We start from the raw sequence: 5,511 nt of genomic DNA, 5'->3' as shown, positions 1-5,511 counted from the left end.
GACCTCCCGCTTTATTATTATGTTGTATTAGCATTCATTTGCGTTTTTTATTATATTGTATTAGTTATGTATTGTGTGTTTGTGTTTGTTAGTTTTATTATGTATAATGTCTTAGTCGACACCCTAACTTACCAAGTCGTGGACTTGTTTAGCATTATTGTTGTCAAGTTTATAACCCTTCCTATTATTAATTAAATAAGAGGATTGCTTGTGCTAAAAAAAAATGTTGTGAATATTTGTTGTTTCTCCGTCCATCATGTAAAGGTAATTCGGTTTGAATTGTCCTAAACATTGCACATGTGAAGGGGATTTTTTTGGGAAGGGAGAAAGGCTCTTTTTTTCTTTTTTTTTTTAGGAAAGGGGATGCTTTTTTTTTTAAGTTTGTACGGGTTATTGTTTTTGTGCGTAGTGATGGTTGTATCCTTCTTGTGTAAGAAAGGATTGCCTACGTATTTCAAGTGTTTTGTTTAAGTTGGGGTGTGCATTTTTTGTTTGGGTGTTGTGGTTGTATCCTTCTTACGTGAGAAAGGACTGCCTATGTATTCACCCGAGGAGGTGAAATCAAACCATGCTCGTAGTTCAAGTGTTTTGATTGCTTGTGCAAATGGATGGTGCCTTTGGCAAATCAAAGGCTGCATGTGTGTCACCTATACAACCTTATGATGTGATATGGACTTGATCAACTTATCTAGGGGGCCTTAATTGACTTGGTGGTTTGGCAACCCAAAAATACTTTTCATTAATAAGTTTGAAAGTGCTCATTTTAAAAGTTTTTGTGATGTGGAATCGTTTTTATTGTCTAGGAAACCTCAAATGTTTTGAATTGTTGAAATGCAGAGAAATTTGATGGAGGCGTACCACTTCAATGTGCTTTGGTGCGGAATTCATTGAATTGGGCCCCCACACGGTTGTGAATTCGGCCTCTCAAAGACAAAGTGACTATCACCCCAAGAGCTATTTTCTAGAGGTTAACCGGTTGCCTAATAAGAGATTGACAAAATCAAAGGACACTAGCAAATGAGGGACAAACCCCATCTCAAAGTTTTGAAATGTGAAATGCGGAAGTTGAATTGAGGCCAAATTTTGAATGTCAGTAAAATCCACTATTCTCGTTTTGATTGACTTGAGCACTTCATTCCGAAAAATCATTTTCGTTATGTCACCTTGTTGAGCTTGGGACGATCCTTGGCATGTACACTTGTAGAGAATCTGAGATTTGTCATGTCGTATGCCACTAACGTCATAAGGATCATCCTTCCACCCCCATCCGATCGTCCTTGACAAAAGCATTTAGCAATTGTGGACGAAAGTAACCTAGTTTAACACAACTTGGAGGTGACTTGTTTGTGTCCTCTTGGACTTAGTAACTAGGAGAACTAATATCTATGATGGAGTGTGTACCCTTAAATTGCTTCCCTTGTAGATGATTTCCGCCACTTAGGTGAGGAAAGTGGCTATTCTTTTGTAGATGCATCCTTTGACTTGTTTTTGTGTGCTTAATGTTTGGATGCATCGCCATTTTGGGAAGCCCCACCTTGCCTTGCAAGAAGGCGTCTTACCTCATAGATGTCTAGTTGTGAGTTGAAGGGGCAGAGTGAGACCCGCTAATTATCTCACATCGGCTAGGTTTTAAATAAAGGTCATAGTTATAGTCACCTCTTTAGTCGGGACGAGCAAAGGTTTGGTTTGGGGATATTTGATGTGACTCGTATTTACGCGCATTTAGTCCCCTAACTAGCCTCGTTCCTATGCTTTCTTGCATGCATTAGGGTCGTTTCTTATCTTTAGCTTCTTACTTTACATATTCTATGAAGTTTTGTTTCCTTTGGTAGGAGAGGAATGCTAACATTGCTTTTATGGAGCAAAACGGAGCTAAATGGATCGCATCTAACAACCAAGCAACAAAGAGGAGACCAATACTAAAGGCCTAAGTCAATAAAACAAGTATTTGGGCATTGATGAAGGACCTCCATGGCTCCTCAATGATCCCCACGGATCATGAGACAGCCAAATGAAGAAGAAGCCAAGCTGATCTTTGAGACGGGCGTCCCAAGCTCGGCCCGAGCGTCCCGAAGAGAAGAACGGGCGTCCCCAAGCTCAGCCTGAGCATTCCTTGAGCAGGACGGGCATCTTTCGTTACAGCATGAGCGTCCAACAAAGGCAGGTCGGGCATCTCCATGAAGGACTTGCAAGGCGTTAATCTTCATTTAAGGAGCTTAATCAACATTTAAGCCCTTAGTTACCCTAATACTTGTACTTAGTATAAATACCCCTTTGTAATAGAATTAGAGACACACTTCATTAGAGATTAATTAGGAACCAATTAGCTTAATTATATATTAATCCTTCTTTAATTATTGTTTAAGTATTCTTAGATCTAGTTGGGTAATATTGAAGATTATTGGGTTATTATTGGAGAATTGACAACTCTTTATCAATCAATCAAGGTTTCTTCTATTATTATTTGCTTTCTATTTGATCATCCTAACTTGGTACAATTTCTCTACTCCTTACTTAATTATTGTTTATTGTTTTACTCTTTCATCATGTTTAGACTTGTTAATATGATTGACACCATTGTTAGCATGTCCACCATAATAATGAGTGAGTAGTCCCTTAACTAAGGTTAATGGGGGATTAGGGGAGTTAATCAAGTGGTAGATCTTCACTTAATAAGTTCATATGAATGCTTGCTTGTTGTAGTTTCAACTCATGCACATGTTATGCTTGATGAAATACTTGATTGACAACCTAGCATGAATCTCTTATCCTTTCAACAAGACTTGTAAGACATAAACTAACTCAAGGCTTGTTAGACCATGCATATAGTTGAATAGGAAGAATTAAGTCGACTTGTAGGTGTTGTAAAGTCTTGACCGACTCGGCTCCAAGACCCAAAACTTCCTAGGAATTGTAAGATATAAACTAACTCTATTCCACTACATACAATAATAAATTGCGTGCATCTATGAAACTTGTTTATGTGATCTCATTATGATTCTCCTATGAACCCATGACACCCTAGTGCCTTTAATCAATTGTTTACAACCCCATTTGCTTATTTTGCTTTACTTTCATTTGTTTACATTTCCTTTGTTTAGTAGTTTAGATTGCAAACTTCAAACTCAATCCAAATTGTGACATCAAAGACATAGCTTTCTACAACCGATAAATCAATACAATACCCGTCCCTGGGATCCAACCTTTACTTACCACTATACTAAGAGTAGTTTGTTGAGATTATAAATAGAGTTTTATTAAGGATTAATGGACGATGTTACAACCCTAATCAAAATGGCGCCGTTGTCGGGGACGCTGTTCAATTAAATTGTTATCATTTGTTGTTTTTAGTTGTGTCTTTCTTAAGCTTGGGGAAGTCAAACTCCTCAAGGTAGTTTTAATTGATTTCTAGTTCTTTGATTTTTCCATGTCTATAAGATCACAAGGTGGTCTTTTGCCTATTGATCCCGAGATTGATAGAACTTTGACAAATATTCGATGAACCGTTAGAGGGACTTCAACAATTGTGGGTATTGGAGAACTTGTGGACATTGGTATCATCCAATCGGATAGTGTTGAGTTTACCAACCCTTTTGAAAGACAAGGGGAGGAGAACCCAATTCAAAACCAACCACAAAATCAACCTACAATGCCTAAATTTTCATCTCATTCGGTACCAACCGAGGAGAGCCTACCAAAAGGTACTCCAACACCACTCCACTTGACCGATAATTTCATTGTCAAATCCGCATTCATACAATTAGTTGAAAGAAGTCAATTTGGAGGGATGCCTAGTGAGGATCCTCATCTACACATAGAGACTTTTTGTGACTATTGTGATACAATTTCCCATACGGGTGTAACACAAGATCAAATTCGATGGGTATTGTTTCCTTTTTCCTTGATCGGAACCGTAAAACATTGGTTGAAGAGCCTAGACAAGGCCACTCTTGGAGTTGATTCATGGAAGAAGTTAGCACTTGCCTTTTACAAGAAGTTCTACCCTTCGGAGAAGACCAACATGTTAAGAGCCCAAATCACCGGGTTCAAGCAAAGAGATGAAGAGTTTCTATACGAGACATGGGAAAGATTCAAAGATACATATCTCTCTTGTCCTCATCATGGACTAAGCGAATGGTTTCTAGTCCAACATTTTGGAATGGGTTGTATGAAGATGCAAGGAATGTGCTCAACATGAGTTCTCATGGAAGATTCACCGAGGTAGATGACAACCAAACTTAGGAAAATATAGAGGATATGGCGGTTCACAACTCTCAATATAGTAGGCCAAGAAAAGCTACTAGGGGAGGGAGACATGAAGTTAACTCCGTCACACAATTGAGTGCCGATTTGGGTGCCCAGCTATGCTCCCATATTGACACAATGAACTTGAAATTTGATAAGGCTATAGCCAAGATGAATGAAGCTTCTCAATCACCCAAGCAACATCAACAAGTCAATGCCATGGTGGCAACATCTTCTATTCCGAATAGAGTATGTGAGAATTGTGGAACTTTGGGACATGATCAACAAGAGTGTAGGGCCACAAATGAGCAAGTGAATGCTTTCCAAGCATACAAGAATGGCACCCCTTACTCCAACTTTTACAATGAAAACGCTAAATTTCACCCAAACTTCTCATACAAAAACCAAAATGTTCAAAATCCTCAACCAACATACACCCCCACCTCCAATAAGAAATCCTACTCAAAGACCCTATTTCAACCAAAATCAAGGATTCCAAAACCAACCCTCTTACAATCAATCCAATGACCAAGCTTTTGATGTTCAAAAAGCGGTCCTTCAAATGCAAAAGAGGCAACAAGATTTCTTTGCTCAAATGCAAAGAGATAGCCAAGCCAAAGACACTACCATCAATAATATCCTTGCTCATACCAAGATGTTGGAAACACAAATGTCCCAATTGGCCTCTTCAAGTTCCCAAAGGCAAAAAGAACAATTACCTCCCTAAGGTAATCCTCCTACAAGACATGAAACCATCAATGCCATTCACTTGAGGAGTGGTACACGATATGAGGGACCTAAGGAGCCAATTGAAGAGGATGTTGTTGAGGAAAGTGTCAAGACAAGAGATGTGATGTAACCATTGAGGAGAAATCCTAGGGTAGTGGAACCAACTACCAATGACTCATTTAAGAAAAGAAATGAAGAAAAGGCCAACGAGGTTGAAAAAGAACCTATTGTGATTAGACTTCCGTTTCCAAGTCGTCAAGCCAAGCCCGAGCTTGGTGAGCAACTTGGAAAGTTCATGGAGATTGTGAAGAACCTTGAGGTTTCCATCCCATTCACGGAGTTGATCAACCATGTACCGGCCTATGCAAAATACATGAAAGATATCCTTACTAAGAAGAAGTCCATTAGCAAGTTGGAGACCATTGCATTCACAAAGATAAGTAGTGCAATACTTCCAAGGGAATTCCCCACCTAAGCTTAAATATCCAGGAAGCTTCTCCATTCCATATACCATTGGTGATACCACAATCAACAAAG

At 39.0% G+C, this 5,511-nt stretch overlaps 1 non-coding gene across 1 annotated transcript; it reads right to left on the bottom strand.

The window, feature by feature from the left end:
- Nucleotides 1-4,021: 4,021 nt before the first annotated feature.
- Nucleotides 4,022-4,128, bottom strand: LOC141625674 (small nucleolar RNA R71). The gene has a single exon (XR_012535442.1). It is a non-coding gene; the product is annotated as a small nucleolar RNA R71 (small nucleolar RNA).
- Nucleotides 4,129-5,511: the final 1,383 nt, after the last annotated feature.

This window comes from Silene latifolia, chromosome X (genome assembly GCF_048544455.1).
Source record: "Silene latifolia isolate original U9 population chromosome X, ASM4854445v1, whole genome shotgun sequence".
NCBI lineage: Eukaryota > Viridiplantae > Streptophyta > Magnoliopsida > Caryophyllales > Caryophyllaceae > Silene > Silene latifolia.
This window is presented reverse-complemented; position numbering and strand designations above follow the sequence as displayed.